Genomic DNA, 19,385 nt, shown 5'->3' on the forward strand with positions numbered 1-19,385 from the left:
GAGGACTTTGTGACTTCCGGTTTTGGCTTTGTGTCTACTGGTCGATTACTGATCTGTGTTTGATCGGCTGCATTGGAGGGATCTGTGGCCTAATAGAATGAAAAAATAAATAAAATTAAAAATAATTAAATAAAATTAAAGTGCCCTGTCCATCTGTGCTCATGCTCAAGTGCAAGTGTGTGCGCCAGTTCTGCACGCATATGTAAATAGCGATCACATCACGTGAGGTATCACCACAAATATCAGAGTGAGAGCAATAATTTCAGCACCAGACCTTTTGTGTAACCCTAAACTGGTACCCTGTAAAGTTTTTTAAAGGGTTACCTATGGGGATTTTTAGGTACCATGGTTTGGCGCCATTCCACTGGAGGAGCAATTGCAGGACATGTTTGGTATCTATTTGCTTGACATAACATCATCTTTTATATGTTACAAAGAATGGGTATTATATTGTGTTTTTGTGCATGAAAATTCATTCAAGTGTATTGTTTCCCCAAAAATTTTATAAATATTGTGTGACATAAAAATATGCATCACCCACAATGTTATTCTCCAGGGCATCTGTTTAAAAAAAATATAATCTAAGTAATTTTCTAGCAAAAAAATATTTTACATGTAGGAGAGGAATGTTAGAATTGTCCTGGACTCAAAGTGATTAAAAATTGTTCACCCCCTCCTAAGCCTTCCTATAAGTCCCTGAATGTAATGTAATGTAATGACTTATTAACAATAAAGGTCAGGACTAAGCTTGCACTTTTACAAAAGAGTTTTGCATATCATTTGAGAGGCTCATATAACTACTTCACTGATCATTTTGATTTCACTGAACATAACTCTAAACATAATCATATGCTCATTCTCAAATGCAAAGACCTCTAACAATTATATTGACAAGTACATTTTTTTACATTGAATCAACATCTCTATCTATGGAAATTACTGAATTATGGCAAAATCTAAGTTTGGAATGGTTCATTTGTGTCTATATAATGTACATGTAATATTGATTTTCTCACAGCCATTCAACAAGAATGTAGATTGTACTGTTTAACAATTAACTACAAGTCTGTATAAGAAATATGATCATAAAATGTATAAAGGCAGTGGAAATATGAAATCACATACAATATCTGATGTACATTTAAAACATAATTTCATTTTGGTATATTATTTACCTTTACAGTAATATTAGTAGTAGCCTGTTATTATAAGTAAAATGTTTGCTATACAGATTTTTATACTTGCACCTGCATGTCATCAGATTCAGTTATTAATAATATAGCTGAGTTAGAATATTTAATAGCACAAAATGACATTTTGTCTAATGCTTATGAGGCACAACAGATTTAAAAATAAAGTCAAGGTACATCCTGAACTGTACATTACATACTTATGTTGTGTAGCCATGTTCAGCAGCTTTTGAATGGTTTAAACTATATACAAAAACACGAGATGCACTGTTATCTTTACAAATGTCTAAAAAAAATTATACTATACTTTGGGGTATATAGAGACACGCAGTAGACATGATGCTTAAAGACAGATGAAGAATTGCATTTACGAACCTGAGAGAGGGATGATGTGCAATAACTTAATTAAAGTCTTAAAGAAACTCTGGCACCAAAAATTGCAGACAAAAGCAAGCAAATATCAAATATTTTAAGTGATTGCTTGTAGCATTTTTACTTTATATAAATTATTTTTTTAAGTGTGTTACAATGTGTCTCTGAACTTACTAGCACATTTGACTATTTCAGGAAGAGTACATTCCCTAGCATAGCCTTCTTTCTCCATGCACAGCATAGTTCTTTCCTCTTTTGGGAGTGTCTTATTACTCACCACACCTCCTCCTCCCCTCCCTACATAACCTATATGTAGTTGCTGTGGAGGAACAAAGGGAAACCTATATTCTTACTTAAATTATAGTCCTGAGTCTGCTGGGGTTGAACTAACATCAGCAACTAGCAGAAGTCTAACGGCTTTTGAATGTCTACACAAGGACTTTTACTGTCAAATAACATGCATAATATATGTTAATTCATATATAATCTTATAGGAAGATTGCTGTTGAAATAAATGGCCTTATAACAAATTCTCTAGAAAATAAACAATGCACAGATTGACAATGTTTTACTATGATAAATTAGCAGCTTACTACACACCTCACCCACTGCTATTTATACTGTATTTTAGCATATCAATGTTCTCTTTCTCCCTATATCAACTTTTAGATTACCACGTTGAATTCTTTCAACAATTGCCCCATTCTAAACTCAAGAGTAGGGATGAGCTTCGCGTTCGAGTTGAACTCATGTTCGACTCGAACATCGGCTGTTCGCAAGTTCGCCGACAGCGAAAAATATGGGGTGTTCGCGGCAAATTCGAAAGCCGCGGAACACCCTTTAAAAGTCTATGGGAGAAATCAAAAGTGCTAATTTTAAAGGCTTATATGCATGATATTGTCATAAAATGTGTTTTGGGACCTGGGTCCTTCCCCAGGGGACATGGATCAATGCAAAAAAAAGTTTTAAAAACTGAAGTTTTTTCGGGAGCAGTGATTTTAATAATGCTTAAAGTGAAACAATAAAAGTGTAATATTCCTTTAAATTTCGTACCTGGGGGGTGTCTATAGTATGCCTGTAAAGGGGAGCATGTTTCCCGTGTTTAGAACAGTCTGACAGCAAAATGACATTTCAAAGGAAAAAAAGTAATTTAAAAGTACTCGCGGCTATATGAATTGTCAGTCCGACAATACATATAAAAGTTCATTGATAAAAACAGCATGGGATTTCCCCACAGGGGAACCCTGAACCAAAATTTAAAAAAAAATGGCGTGGGTGTCCCCCTAAATTCCATACCAGGCCCTTCAGGTCTGGTATGGATATTAAGGGGAACCCTGCTTCAAAATAAAAAAAATGGCGTGGGGTCCCCCCAAAAATCCATACCAGACCCTTATCCGAGCACACAACCTGGCAGGCTGCAGGAAAAGAGGGGGGGCGAGAGAGCAACCCCCCTCCTGAACTGTACCAGGCCACATGCCCTCAACATTGGGAGGGTGCTTTGGGGTCTCCCCCAAAGCACCTTGTCCCCGTGTTGATGAGGACAAGGGCCTCATCCCTACAACCCTTGCCCGGTGGTTGTGGGGGTCTGAAGGCGGGGGGCTTATCGGAATCTGGAAGCCCCCTTTAACAAGGGGACCCCCAGATCCCGCCCCTCCCATGTTAAATGGTAAGGGGGTACTTACCCCTACCATTTCACAAAAAAAATGTCAAAAATGTTAAAAATGACAAGAGACAGTTTTTGACAATACCTTTATTTAAATGCTTCTTCTTTCCATCTTCTTCTTCCCCCGATCCTCTGCTTCTTGCTCTGGTGTTCTCGTCCGGCATCTTCCTCTTCTGTCTTCTTCCCTTCTTCGCTCCATTAATGGGAGGCTCCCGCTGTGTGAGGCTTCTCGTCTTCTGACGGTTCTTAAATAACAGAAGGCGGGGCCACCCGGTGACCCCGCCCCCGACACACAGGGACTTCCCCGAGGCTTTCTCCGTGACATCAGAGGGGGCAGACAGGGAAGTCCCCGTGGGTCAGAGGGGGGCGGGGTCACCGGGTGACCCCACCCTCTGTTATTTAAGAACCGTCAGAAGACAAGCATCACACAGCGGGAGCTTCCCATCATGGATGCGGAGCGGCCCGAGAATGAAGAAGGGAAGAAGACACCGCAGAGGAAGATTCCAGATGAGAACACTGGAGCAAGAAGCAGAGAAGAAGAAGAAGATGGAGGAAGAAACTGAAGGAAGATAGAAGATAGAAGAAAGAAGATGGAAAGAAGAAGCATTTAAATAAAGAAATTGTCAAAAACTGTCTCTTGTCATTTTTAACATTTTGGAAACTTTTTTGTAAAATGGTAGGGGTACCCCCTTACCATTTCACACAGGGTGGGGCCAAGATCTGGGGGTCTCCTTGTTAAAGGGGGCTTCCAGGTTCCGATAAGCCCCCCGCCTTCAGACCCCCACAACCACCGGGCAAGGGTTGTGGGGATGAGGCCCTTGTCCTCATCAACATGGGGACAAGGTGCTTTGGGGGGACCCCAAAGCACCCTCCCAATGTTGAGGGCATGTGGCCTGGTACAGTTCAGGAGGGGGGGCGCTCTCTCATCCCCCCTCTTTTCCTGCGGTTTGCCAGGTTGCATGCTCAGATAAGGGTCTGGTATGGATTTTTGGGGGGACCCAAAATGGATTTTTGGGGGGACCCCATGCCATTTTTTTTATTTTGGCACGGGGTTCCCCTTAAAATCCATACCAGACCTGAAGGGTCTGGTATGGATTTTGGGGGGGACCCCCACGCCTTTTTTTTTTTTTTAAATTGGCACGGGGTTCACCTTAATATCCATACCAGACCTGAAGGGCCTGGTAAGGAATTTGGGAGACCCCATGCCATTTTTGTTTAAATTTTGGTTCGGGGTTCCTCTGTGGGGAAATCCCATGCCGTTTTTATCAGTGAACTTTTATGTGTATTGTCGGACCGACAATTCATATAGCTGCGAGTACTTTTAAATGACTTTTTTTCCTTTTGAAATGTCATTTTTCTGTCAGACTGTTCTAAACACGAGAAACATGCGCCCTTTTACAGGCATACTATAGACACCCACCAGGTACGAAATTTAAAGGAATAGTACACTTTTATTGTTTCACTTTAAACATTATTAAAATCACTGCTCCTGAAAAAACGTCAGTTTTTAAAACTTTTTTTTTGCATTGATCCATGTCCCCTGGGGTAGGACCCAGGTCCCCAAACACTTTTTATGACAATAACTTGCATATAAGCATTTAAAATTAGCACTTTTGATTATTCATGTTCGAGTCCTATAGACTTTAACGGTGTTCGCATGTTGAACACATTTTTTGCTTGTTCGCATGTTCTGGGGTGAACTGAACAGGGAGGCGTCCGGCTCATCCCTGCTCAAGAGACCACTATACACATACAGCAGAAGAATCACGGAAATGTAATGGTTAATCCCTGGAATCAAAGTGTAACTCACTCAATAACAAAAAATGATACCTCAATCAGAAAAAAAAGTAGCTTTTTGTTTTATACAGTGTATAAAACACTGCCCTCTTAAATGAACATGTAAATCACCATGGAAATGTAAGAGTTAATCCCTTGAGTCCTAAGTGTAGCTCATTCAATAGAAATTGTAAATAATCACATAATAGTAACTTTCTATTATATACAATGTACAAGAAACACTGCCCACTTAAAGGGATCTGTAGATCAAAAGATTGTTAAAAACACAGTACCTTAAATAACCAATTGTATGTTCATTTTCTGAATATAAAAGATTTGCAATCCATCTGCATTGGCTTGTACCTATCAAGTCTTCCAACAGCTTGGGACGTAAACAGTTGTTTGCAGACCGTGAACTTATACCTGGAAGATTTTAGTTTTTATCACCCCTCACTCAATGTCCATGGGTTGATGTACCACAGTGCCCATTATGTCTTGCTCTATGATAGAAAAGCAGGGAGCCTTACTCACAAAGGACCAATGATGCTGAACAACTTACCCCTTCTTTGAACAATGTTAGGGAGGATCCTACTGATGAACCCACGTTGCACTGTGCGGTGTCTATGGCTGTCACACTAGTGCCCCATACACACGGTCGGACTTTTTTCGGACATTCCGACTACAAAATCCTAGGATTTTTTCCGATGGATGTTGGCTCAAACTTGTCTTGCATACACACGGTCACACAAAGTTGTCGGAAAATCCGATCATTCTGAACGCAGTGACGTAAAACACGTAAGTCGGGACTATAAATGGGGCAGTGACCAATAGTTTTCATCTCTTTATTTATTCTGAGCATGTGTGGCACTTTGTCCGTCGGATTTGTGTACACACGATCGGAATTTCTGACAACGGATTTTGTTGTCAGAAAATTTTATATCCTGCTCTCAAACTTTGTGTGTCGGAAAATCCGATGGAAAATGTGTGATGGAGCCTACACACGGTCGGAAATTCCGACAACGGAATTTCCCTATTCAAGGTCATTACGGGTTGCTTGCTTATAATGCTGCGCTCAGCTCTCCTGCTTTTCCTATGCATTTCAAAGGATTTATCTTCATCTCTAGGGGGGAAGGGGGTATTTTAAGCTGATTAAGCTATCATTTTTGTTGTTGTTAAGTAATTTACTCTCTCATTCCAGGGATTAACCCCATACATCTCCAATGGTCTTCTGCTAAAACCTGGTGGTAGTAGAAGGAGTCACTTGTTTTTGGAATGAGATTTACAGTAAAACTACACCATGCCAGTGAAAATAGAAATAAAAATGAATTTTTTCATTTTTTTTTGCAACTTTTTTGTTAAAACTCACATAACTTCCTATAATAAAATATATTCTCTTTGGTATTATGTCTGTGTTTCCAAATGCATCTCAGTCTAAAGATCAAATATATAAACCTTAACAATGAAAAAAACAAAAAACTTTCCACAGCTTTTTGAATACTGTATGATATATTGGTGCAGAGAATACTTGTTCAGAGGTGTCAGTAATGCCTATATTCATAAAACATCACCAGTCGATGACACTTTCAAATAGAAAGAAGATGTTGATTCATTATGTGTTATGTAGAGCACACCATTGTGGTGTGACATGACCCTGGAATCTGTCCCCCCTCTTAAATAATCTAATTGGTTGCTTTCTGATTTAGCTTTAAAGCTGAAATTTAGCTAAAAAATTATTTTGGACCCCCCCATCTATTGAAAAAAGTTATTTCATTGTATTTACTGCATGTAACATAATCTCCGAATGGGGACTAGTCACAAGATTCTGGTAAATTAGGCCAATAAAGCTGTAGGATTTTGTATCATTTTACTGTAACTAAAGCTTTAATTTCCCAAATGAAAACTATGCAAAGCACATTTTTTGTTTACTTTATTCCAGTTGAGCTATGATGCTAATGCTATAAACCACATGCAATATATATATACATTGCCTTGATGTCATAGTGTGACAACATTTGGAGCTGGAATCTTGCAGATTATATGTAATTTCTTTATTCCTCCGAGGACTACTAGAGAACATCATCACATTGAGTATTTCTCATCCCTCTCAGTCTTTAGGCTATGTTTCCACTATTGCGACCCCAAAGTCATGCAAATTAGAGTGTGACTTTGGAATGTGACTTTTATGCGACTTTGAGTGCAGCTTTGATTCAACTTTACATTCTCTGAAAAAAGTTGCATCAAAGTAGTGCAGGAACCTTTTCAAATTCACTACAACTTTAAGTCACATATATGGGAATGGGAGCCATTGAAATCAATGGGCTGTGACTTGTCATGCGACTTTATGTGTCCAAAGACACATGACAAGTCACACTAGTGTAAACAGAGCCTTAAAAATGCAATTAATTTCAATTTCCATCTAGCTTGTGGCATGTGAATACAAAGGCAAATGTCAGGTAATCAAATTTTTGGGAAATTGATAAGGGAGTTTTAAAAGGCCTCTATATGGTTATTGCTCAGATATAAGCCACAATTTAAATATATTTCTACTCCTGTGTCAGAAAAGCATCTGATTGATACTTCACATGAAACTAACAAGGAAAGAAGAACGTGAGCAAAAACTCAAAAAACAAAAGAAATATTCCAGAGATGTAGGAGACTACAAAACTTGATTAGTTTTTAGTTGACAAAAGAAGGACACCATAGAATTAGCCAATAGAAAGGCGGTATCCAATATGGAGACCTCAGCTACTCAAGGCAGGTCCAGTTCTGATACTACTCCCATCCCAGTATCCGCACAACCTCAGAGATCGGGTAGATCAGATCATAGAAATACTCCCAACCACCAAAGAGGGAGATATCCTAGTTATAGGACCCATAGTAATAACCATCCCAATAGGGGTCCCTATCCTAAAAACAATAGGGGAATGGTCAACAAGAATCGGAAAGTAGGGATTATCAACATCCACCCCACAATAAAGTTTATTACAACAATTATAGGAGATCCCCTCCCCAAGAAATAGAGATTATTACTTATAACCAAGATAGGTTATAAGTAATAAACACACAATAGGTTCTCTTCCTTAAGGGATAAGTATTCGTATAACAATCCCTATCCCTATATGGGAAGAGAAGTAGATGATTATGATCGCTCCCCATATAATTACAACCAAAATAACCCAAGCTCTTATGGCAATTGGGGTTTTCCCAGGGAGACACAAGGGAAAAAAGCGTGGCCCCGAACCAAGAGAGGCTCCTGAGGGGGGAGGAGAATTCAGAAGAAAAAGAAGAAGAACCTAGGCGGTTTAGGTGTCTTCAATCTTAGTCAAGCACAATTAACCAATGAAGAGAAGTTATTTTGGATAAAGGGTTAAAATATGTTCCCCCCAAAAACTTAACAAGTTCGATACGTTTATCGATATTCAAAAATATACCCGTAAACTCAACATACAGAGATACATCATCACAAACCTCATAGCATGCAAGTCTAGAGTAGACTGTTCAGGAGCAATTCACTCAGGCCTGTGTAACCCTTCACTATTCAATCCTCTTTGCCCAACAGCCCCCTCAATTAATGTATTTAAAGATTTAGTTCTAAAAGGTTTAGAAAAACTGTCCATTAAAAAGACACAAGACACCCCAAAATAATAGTAGGCCTAAGAAGATTATGTGAAAGAAAGAACCTAGTCATCCACACCATGGATAAAGGGGCGGAATTGTAGTTTTAGATAGGATAGACTATCAAAATGAGATGTACAGAATCTTAGATGGCGAAACATACAAAGAGTTACCTAATAATCCAGCAGGAAGCTATAAAAAGGAATTGAATAAATTATTGGACAAAGGTTTAAATAATCATTGTGATGGGAGGGCCCGTGGAACTCAGAATCCCTTGGAAAGTAGGGGATGCCCTTGTTTCAGCTCCCCATACACCTCTTATGTCTAAGTCACCCTGTGCTATCCTGGCACAGGGTGAGTGAGAAAATATATCTTGGACTACTTAAAATGGACAGTAATATTTGTCCACAATATCTTCCAGGATGTATGTAGAGACTATTATTGGTTTGTTTGATTCTGAGCTCAACATGTTAATTGTGTGAGCTGATCACATTGGCCTCCAGGACTGGCTAGGAGATGAACAGTCTACTCCTACTATAGTTTGTTGATGACTAGGCTGAGGAGGGGGAGATTGTTGTTTGTATTGTTAATTGTAATTAGCTCCTGCTATTGTGTTTATACTACTGTGTGAAGCTCGGTGACCACAAGTCTGTGTCCTACAGGTCATGTCTCTGAGTCATCTGGTCTGGGTAAATGATTTAGTAAACTAGCTCATGTTAATTAGGTTACAGGTGTATTGTTAGAGTAATATGAGCAGGAGGGGGACCTCCCCTTCTACTGTATATAAGACTGTATTCTGGTTCTAATAAAAATATTCCATGTTAGCAGTGAAACAAGTGTCGCCTTGTTTTGTGCTTATGAGCAGTTGGAATATCTGATATCTGTATCCAGACTGGGAGGAAGTGGTATATGATGGAAGCACTCAAGTGGAGTGTGGGACGTTCCGTGACAATCATATTTTGGATAAAAAGGAAAGGACCTACCTGATCCCAGTGGCCCCTAGAATCTTGGTGATGTACTACATTCCTAGGGTACATTAAAATCCTATACATCAACCAGGGCATTATATTGATTTTTTTTTCCAATAAATTTTTATTGAGTTTTACATATTACAGGTTATGAAGTCATAGTAAGGAACAGGAACATGTAAATGTAAGTTTACAGACTAGATATTGTAAGTATAGTCTGGATAGAGATTTTATGAATAACGTTCTATGAGAAAGAAAAAATCTGTAACAAAGTGATTATAAACATAGGGTAGAACAGTTGACCTGGAATGATAGTAGGAGGAGTAGGGTAGGGAGGGGAGGGAGGGGGTGCAAGAGGAAGGAGAGTCAAGAAGGGATAAGGGAAGGGGGGGAAGGAGAGCTTCAAGTGGAAAGCGAGTAGTGAGACAGGACATTCAATTGTTAATTCTTACTTCAATTGTTATTTCTGTTTTGAGTACCAAAGGACCCATGGGTTCCAGCGAGTTAGTGTCTTTGTATGGGATTGTTTGCTGCGTGACAAAAGGGTTTCATAATTGAAATGGGTTTGTACTAAGTTGGTAACTTCCGTAAGGGAGGGAATGTTGTCAGATTCCCAGTTTCTAGTGATCAAGAGTTTGGTAGCTAGGAGGATGTGCGTAATCACTGTTCTTTGTTGTAAGGGAAAGTCTTCTATTGTCAGATTAAGAATGGTAGTAATTGTAACCTGAGCTATGAAGTATGTCTTGGATTATGGATTCCACCTTTTTCCAAAGCTGGGTTATTTTTGGGCAAGACCAAAGGATGTGGAGGAGGGTGCCCGTATTGGCCACAGTTTCTCCAGCAGTGGTATGAGGTGTGTTTGTGGAATTTGGCCAGTCTGGACAGAGTTAGGTACCATCTCATTAGTGTTTTTTGGGTGATTTCCCAAAGGGAGGTGCAAGTTGTTGCTTTGTAAATAGATGTGATTGCCTGTTGCCTTGGGCATCTGTGAATTGTGTCTGTAGGTCAGTTTCCCAGTCAAGGAGAGGTTTGGTTTTGCTGAACATGTTTTTTTCCTGTAGGAATGAGTATATGAGGGAAGTCCCTTTAGTGTTATAGTGTTCTGTAAAGAAGTAGTTCCATAGTTTCAAGGGTAGTTTTCCTTCTAGAGATGTGTTTGCCTTCAAGCAGTTTTGTAATCTGAAGTAGGTGAGGAAGTCTTTGGAGGGTGCATTAAGGTCTTTGCCGATTTGTGAGAAGGATTTGCAGGTTGTGAGATCACGAAGTTCTTGTGTGTATGTTACCCATTCAGTAATCCAAGTTGGGAGTGTCAAGTCAGGAGTGAGAAGCTTTAAGGTGTTTAAAGGAATGTGTAATGGTTTCGTCTGTACTTGTGACCATTTGGTATTGTATAGTGTACGCCACACTTTAACTGAGGCTTGGACAGTTGGTGAGTAGTGGAAAATGTGAGGACTATATGTATAGGTACTAAATAACCAGTTGGCGAGGTTTGTGCCCGGCGTCTTGTGATTTTCTATACCGCTCCAGAGAGTTCTGGGTGAAGTATTCATCCATTCTTTCATTTGTGATAGAATGGTGGCATTGTAGTAATCTTTGATGTCTATGTATAACACCCCCCCACCCCCCACCCCCCCCCACGGATCTGTGTTTAATAAGTTTCGTGTGACTACATCTAGATTTTTTCCCTTGCCAAACAAATTGGCTTAGGATGGATTGGAGAGATTTCAGGTAGGTAGATGAAAGTGCTATAGGAAGTGTGCGAAATATGTAGAGCAACTGTGGCAATACCATCATTATAAAGGCTGCCAGGCGGCCTGACCATGAGAATTCATGTTTAGAGAGTTTTGTGGTTTCAGTAAGCATCATCTGTTTGGCTTCTGTGTAGTTGTGTGCGAAAAGACCTCTAGTGGATTTGGTGAGATTAATGCCTAGGTAGGGAATACTATTGTAAAAAGCAAAAAGTCGCAATAGTGACTTGGTTAAATTGATGATAGGCAGCTCCTATCCTCATGTTGATTAGTGGTTCCAAATTAATAATAACTACTGCAGTAGGGAACAGACACAAAAGATACGCTCAGCATCTTTCCAAATAACTGTTCTGCTTTATTATGACGCAATTGAAGGTTTTTATGCACATGATTACATAGGTATCACATTAATATTACAATTGTACATTTATTGTAACAAGGGGTGTTACATAGGCAGGCTAATTCTAATCAGGACTCGAAAGAATGTAAACATTTACTGAAAACATTATTAGTGCTGTGTGCACAGTGAGGGCAGCCTAGAGGGGACAGGGAGGGGGGCGGCCCAGGAGACGGGACTTCCTTTTACAGAGGCCACCAAGTAAACAGGAGATTCTTACTGTATGTAATCTGATAGCGCTCATCCCGCCCCCCTCCCTGTCCCCTCCGAGGCATCTAAAATTGAAGTATTGGCGTATAACATGCACGTGCTATTTGCACCCAATTTTTAGGGTGAAAATGTGAGTGTTATACGCCAATAAATACAGTATATATATCCCTTACAATTAAAGTAATTGAATCAAAAAGTACCCTAGACTGTAATCACAAGAGGGAAACAAATCAAACAGAGATTTCTTTAATTTAGTCATTTTTGCAGTGTCTGGTGTGGATCCAGGAGACTTTTCCTTCAAGTTCTGCAAAAACTGTACATGAAATAGATGCTGTATTGAGTCTCCAAACATTTCCTTATATATAAATGTCTCTTAACAATCCACAAGTCACCTGGCTTTAGTTTTAGATCCTTCCAAACTTTTAGGATCTGGAATTGGGGAGAAAACACATAAATGAGTTTGTCAAAAAAACCTTAAAACATCAGCAACATTCTCTGTGAGATCCGAATGGAGGACTTCAGCTGCTGAGACAAAATATAAGCAAGTGAGTAACACACTCCCAAACAAAATCCTATAGGGAGAGAGTCCAACATCCCCCTTAGGGGCTTTATAAAATATAAGAAAACATTCAGGCAAAAGTTTTCTAGTTTCTTACTCTACTTTGTCCACTACATTGTAGACAGTAGGGGGTGTAAAAATAAAACCTTTAAAACTTTTAGTAAGGACTCTCCTATAAAAAATGATTTCCTCTGTTACTCTCTGTACTTTCTGGCACTCTGTACTTACAAACTACTTCTGATAACATTTTTTACTGTGGCCTTTGCAGTAGCATTTGCCACTGGACATCCAAAAAACATGTCCATACAGACAAAATGCATACTCGTAAGATCCTAACTTGGGCATCTGGATATATCTTTTTGTAATCTCTGGAAGGGATGTTCAGCTTTTGGTAACACCTGTGGTAACAGGTAAAACAAGAAGTGGTATGTTATAAAAACAACTGTGGAGAACCCTGGCTCTATCCCATGCTCATTTACTAAGGCAGCCATAAATGCTTGTGACTGGTGACACGGCCCATGTGTCAAGCTGGAGGGAAAAGAGTGGCTGGCAGACTTAAATAATCACCTTTTCCAAAGTCCTGTTTCATAAGAAGTTGCCCCCTGTGGACCACTTGTTCTTCTCATTCTGGGGTCCTTAAAGTTGAATTATTAATCCCAGCTATACTGGGCCAGAACTAGGGTGGAATCTGTGAGTTGCTCAGACCCATCAAGTGTCCAGGGCTGTAAATGCAGCATCCTTAGTCACCTGGTCTGCTTCCATGTGTGAAAGTTAATATGGCTACCTCAGCAAGAACCTGGAAGGCTGAAAACAGCCAATCAAATTAACTTGGCATGCTTTATTGGTTTACCTGCCGAAGTAAAAACAAACTTCCTGCCCTTCAAATGGAACCAAAAGCTCTCTATATCTCGACTATCTATATAAGTATATACTCTTTTTATAGCTCACAGGCTTTGCTAAAACATGGAGCTCTGCTTCTGGAGCTGGGGAAAAAAAGATCCAATGACTTTGAATACAGAGTATCCTTCTGGGTGATAAACTGCATACTCAAATCTACAGAAAATGTAATATCTGGGTTTTCAGGGAGTGTGTCCTGCACTGGGCTCACAGCAGATGATTCCTACACCATCAATTTAACACGTGTCTTCCTTTGTCTCCAGCCTCCTCCAATAGAGGCAATAAGGTGGCTGGATACAAATGTATGCATTTTTCATTGTTAGATTTGTACGTAAACAAACTCATATTTTAAACCTTTCATTACACAAACATTTAGTTAGCTGTATATTTGCTGCACAGAATGTCGGACCCTTAAAAATTAAATGTTTGACCAAAACAATATCTAACTTTGTCTAATAGAACTTTTGCATAAAAGCTGCAGCTCTGATATATCGGGATGAACCCTTTATTACTGGGTCCAGCTTGCATAAATATATTACAATGGCTTGTTTTCTATCACGCTATTTGTGTAAGAACTCCAGTTTCATGTTTCAAAAGACAACTTTTTCCTGGCAATATTATAATAAATGATAACAATACCCTGCGGTCATGGAGAGATGCCCATAAATCCAAAATATTCTTCTGCTTATACCACGACACTTACAGGGAAATGGGGCACATCATTTCACAATCCACACATTCTGTTTTGGATTTCAAAAATAAAAATAAATAAAAAAACAAAAGGACCAATCTGTATGATGGACCAGAAAACTTCTTATGTATTCCATCCATCTTGGCTTTGTTAAATATTATGGCAGCTGTATTACAAATAACAACCCCATCTTAATCTTTTTTTTCTCTAAATAAGGGCTTATTGTATAAATGTAAAATTACAAAATTGTTATCTTAATCTAAACTAATCTCATTCATTACAAATTTCCCCATTAACCTGAATTTCATTTCCAACCAAAGGTTGTCTAAACCAGTTTCAATATATCTATATTATTAATAAAATTGTTAAACTCATATTAGAAATGAATACTCATTATTTTACTTAATTTCCCTTTTTTAAATGCACTGTTTCCACTATCAAAGGATATTTGTGTAATACACGGTCATTTTACCTTCATTTTACCATGTTTGGAAAACAGATTCAAAATAATTGTGATCACATTGTTTACCATTAGATTCGTTAATCCGGCACATTTTGTTATAAATGTTTTGTCTAAAAAACTGGAATTGGCATGGTGTCCTTCCAGCTTATCACTGACCTCTCATCTCAGCCACATTCTTTCATGAGAGCACAAAGGAGGGAGTCACATCTGCGTACATGACACACACAAGCAATAGAATTAAAGGTCCCAGCATTCGCACACACACCAATATCTCTCTAAAATCGCTTACTTTTTCCCATTTGTACACAACACATGCATATCATTCTCTCACTTTCTTTTAACTCTTTAATATTTCCCTGCCTTAAATTCTGCATTCTTTATTTTGTTCAGATATCTTTAATTTCTAGCTTCTGTGATCAGACGGGGAGCCAGAGTGCTCATCCCATCTTCCCTCTCTGACAACATATAAAGTATTCTGTTTTACCTCTCATTTCTCTGTTTCTGATTTTTACTAGTTGTAGTGCCTGACCCCAAATTCATCCCACAACTTAACATGAAAATGTCCCTGTCTAGTGTTATTGTCACCCTTGATCCATCCTGCTCACATAGATAGCTGTTTCTCTAGCTGTTTGCTCTGCATGATTCTTAGTCCCTGTGGACCTTGGTAACCCAGTTACCCATCGTGGATCCCTGTCCACTTTAACCATTAATCTAGGGGCTCAGTATAGGTGGAACCGCACCTTCGGTTCATATATAGCGCTCCTCTTGCGCTGGGCATTTTTGAGGGTCTCTTACCCTTCATTCCCTTACTTAATTCAATGCCCATAATGACTGGCCAGTCTTCTCTCTTCTCTACGTGTGCCTATACCCTCTTACCTCTAAACTACTTTATCTAGCAGATTTACTACATATACCTGTGAACAGCACTATTCTTCCTTTTCTTATCTAAAACACTCCAATGGACAATAGACAGGGACAACATAACATATAACCACCAATCAATACAGTTCAATTAAGGGGAGTAAAATAGGTACCCTTTGTCCCGAAAATGCCTTACCGATCAAGGAAGTCTGATAACCCAAATGTGAGCAAAAGGCTTACCTCAGTCGGCTGATTATCAGAAATTCCCAGATCGTCTCAAGCTCCTCGTTTCGGATACTCAGGGTCACCTGAAATCCCCTCCTGGCTGGCTCGCCATGCTGACTTGGTTAAATTGATGATAGGCAACTCCTATCCTCATATTGATTAGTGGTTCCAAATTAATAATAACTACTGCAGTAGGGAACAGACACAAAAGATATGCTCAGTATCTTTCCAAATAACTGTTCTGCTTTTTTATGACGCAATTGAAGGTTTTTATGCACATGATTACGTAGGTATTACATTAATATTACAATTGTACGTTTATTGTAACAAGGGGTGTTACATAGGAAGGCTAATTCTAATCAGGACTCGAAAGAATGTAAACATTTAATGAAAACATTATTAGTGCTGTGTGCACAGTGAGGGCAGTGTGCAATACATACAAAATACAATACAATTATATACAGAACGTACAAATTTCCATTACACTAGTAAATAGGTATTGTAAATTGATGAGCTTAAACTGAGATATGACGTGACAAAAATATCCCCAAAATACACTTATTAACAAAAATAAATAACCAAAAATAAAAATAAGGTGCATCTACCTGCACATATCCATTGTGCATAAAATGTGCAAGTGCAAATGCTGTAAATATAAAAAATGTGACACAAGAAGAAGATGTCTAAATGGTGTAGTATAACACTTTTTAGTTGCAGCTTTCTTTGTTTTTGTTTTTTTAGCGCAGTATCCATATATTTATTTAGGGAATACTATTCTCCGCCCATGGGTAAGGATATTGGGTCTGCAGTAGATTACTAGTGGTTGCATTAATGCCCAGGTCTAGAATGTAGGATTTATGTTCATTAACTTTGTAGTAAGATAAAGTACTAAACCTTTTCAATAGCGATTGGACCGAAGCCAGGGAAGAGTGAGGGTTTGTGATCATCATTGTCACGTCGTCTGCAAATAAATTTATTTTGTGTTCTGTGGTACCAATGGTAAAGCCGGATTTTGTAGAGTGGGATCTAACATGTTCTGCTAAGGGTTCCATAATTAGGTTAAAAATGATTGGTGAGAGTGGACAACCTTGTCGGGTGCCATTAGTGATGGAGAACGGCTTAGACAGCATCTCCGACGTATAGACCTGTGCTGATGGGGAGGAATATAGGGCCATTATGGCTGTCAGAATGGGGCCCTGAAAACCAAATTTGTCAAGGGTTGCTTCAAGATATTTCCAATGGACCCTATCGAACGCCTTCTCTGCATCCAAGGATAGGAGCAGAGAAGGCGTTCTAGATATCTCAGCGTGATGAATTATGTTGATAATTCTGCGAGTGGCATCAGTTGTCTGCCTCCCTTTTGTAAAGCCTGATTGGTCCTTATGTATTAGAAGGTGCATTAGGTTGAATAGTCTGTGGGCTATTAATTTGGCATAGATTTTAGTGTCAACATTGAGAAGAGATATGGGTCAGAAGTTTTGGGCAGAGGTAGGCTCTTTCCCTGGCTTCGGTAGTGTAACAATTAAGGCACTTAGCTTTTCTGGGGGGAGAGAGGAGGAGGAGGCAGCGTCATTGTACTCTTTGGTCAGATATGGTGTTAGCACAGTTCCAAATTGTTTGTAATACTCTCCTGTAAGACCATCTGGGCCAGGAGATTTGTTAGAGGGAAGTGTTGAAATTACATTTTTGATTTCTAGATCTGTAAATGGGGTGTTCAGGGAGTCTAGTTGTTCTGTGTTCAGTTTAGGGAGGTTGATCTCGTTGAGAAATGTCTCTATGTCAAGTAAAGACAGTTGTGTGACAGATGTGTCATCTTTTAGATTATAAAGTGTATTGTAGTAGTAACTAAATGGATCTGCAATAGCTTGTGGATCTATCAGTTTCTGTTTAGTAGCTGGGTGGAATAGATGGGTAATTTTGGTTTTGGAATAGTGACCTTTGATTCTATTGGCCATTGCCTTTCCGGCTTTGTTACCAGTAGAGTGGTGTTGAGCTCTAAAATGCGTATGTGCTCTTTCAAAGGATTCTAGAAGGAGAGATTTTAATTCCTGTCTAAGGGAGTCTAATTTAGTCTTGGTTAATGGAACTGGATTAGTTTGATTTTGGTGTTCTAGCGTTTTAATATCGGCAGTAAGTGTGTTTAGACGCTGTGATCTCCTCCTCCTCTCTCTAGCAGTAAGTTGAATAAGGATCCCCCTTATGAATGCCTTATGGGCTTTCCAAAGAACGGTATCATTGCTAACAGATCCTACATTAGTATTAAAGTATTCTGTTAAATGATCTCTAATATAAGAAGAATGGATTGGTGAGTGGAGAATCGCAGCATTCGCTCTCCATATCCGTGTGCGGGGAGTCTTCTATGGTCATTGTAACCGGAGCGTGGTCAGACCATGTAATGGTCAATATCTCTGTGGAGAAGATTTGGGCAAAGTCCATTTATCCACTAGGAAGTAGTCAATCCGAGTGTAGGAGTTGTGTCTAGGGGAGAAATAGGAATAGTCCCTTTCGGTGGTGTGATGGCATCTCCACACATCAAATAGGTCATGAGATCGGATGAACGGTTCCATAGGGGATGTAAGTCTGGTTGAGTGGGAAGAAGAGTCGATGGAGTTGTCAGGTACTATGTTAAAGTCACCACACATGACAAGGTGTCCTTGTTTAACCACTTCAACACCGGCCCTTAGTCAAATGACAGCCACAGATGGGATCTCCCATCCTGGGTGGCCGTCATATGACATCCTGGGCTTCCCAGCCGTCTAGGGGGCGTCTAGGGGGCGCGCCCGTGCGCTCGCTGCGTTGCCTGGGACCCGGTGCGTCACTGTCCGCCAGACACCCGTGATTGCCCGTTAACCGAGCAGGACCGTGGATCTCTGTGTGTAAACACAGAGATCCACGTCCTGTCAGGTGAGAGGAGACCGATCTGTGTTCCCAGTACAGAGGAACACTGATCGGTCTCCTTCCCTTGTGAGTCCCCACCCCCTACAGTTAGAATCACTCCCCTAGGAAACATATTTAACCCCTTGTGTCCCCCTAGTGGTTAACCCCTTCCCTGCCTGTCACATTTATACAGTAATCAATCCAATTTTATAGCATTGATCGCTGTATAAATGTGAATGGTTCCAAAAATGTGTCAATGTTTATAGCGCAAAAAATAAAAACTGCAGAGGTGATCAAATACCACCAAAAGAAAGCTCTATTTGTGGGGGAAAAAAGGACGTCAATTTTGTTTGGGTACAGCGTCGCACGACCGTGCAATTGTCGTTTAAAGTGCGACAGCACTGAAAACTAAAAATTGGTCTGGGAAGGAAGGGGGTGAAAATGCCCTTTATTGAACCAGTTAAAGCGATTGATTTTTTTCATCAGTTTGGACAGAAAGTGAATCTGTTTCTTGTTGGGAGCATATACGGATACGATGGTGTAATTGTCGTTGTTTAATGTACAATTCAATGCCAGATATCTACCATCAACACCCTGAAGGCTGCCATGTAGGGTGAATGAGCATGTAGATTTAATGGCTATCATGACTCCATTTTTTTTGTCAGGACCCGAGGCTTTAAAGATGTTTGAAAAATTCTTATTGGAGCACTGAGGTTCGGCGTTGGTTTTAAAGTGCGTTTCTTGGACGCACAGGACATTGCAGTGAGAATCCTGTGCAGTTCGCCACAGAGATGTCCTTTTGGCAGGATGATTGAGGCCTTTTACGTTCAGTGACAGAAATTTGGGCATTTTGAAAGTGGTGTGTATAGGTAG

The sequence above is a fragment of the Aquarana catesbeiana genome, linkage group LG04 (genome assembly GCF_042186555.1).
Source record: "Aquarana catesbeiana isolate 2022-GZ linkage group LG04, ASM4218655v1, whole genome shotgun sequence".
NCBI lineage: Eukaryota > Metazoa > Chordata > Amphibia > Anura > Ranidae > Aquarana > Aquarana catesbeiana.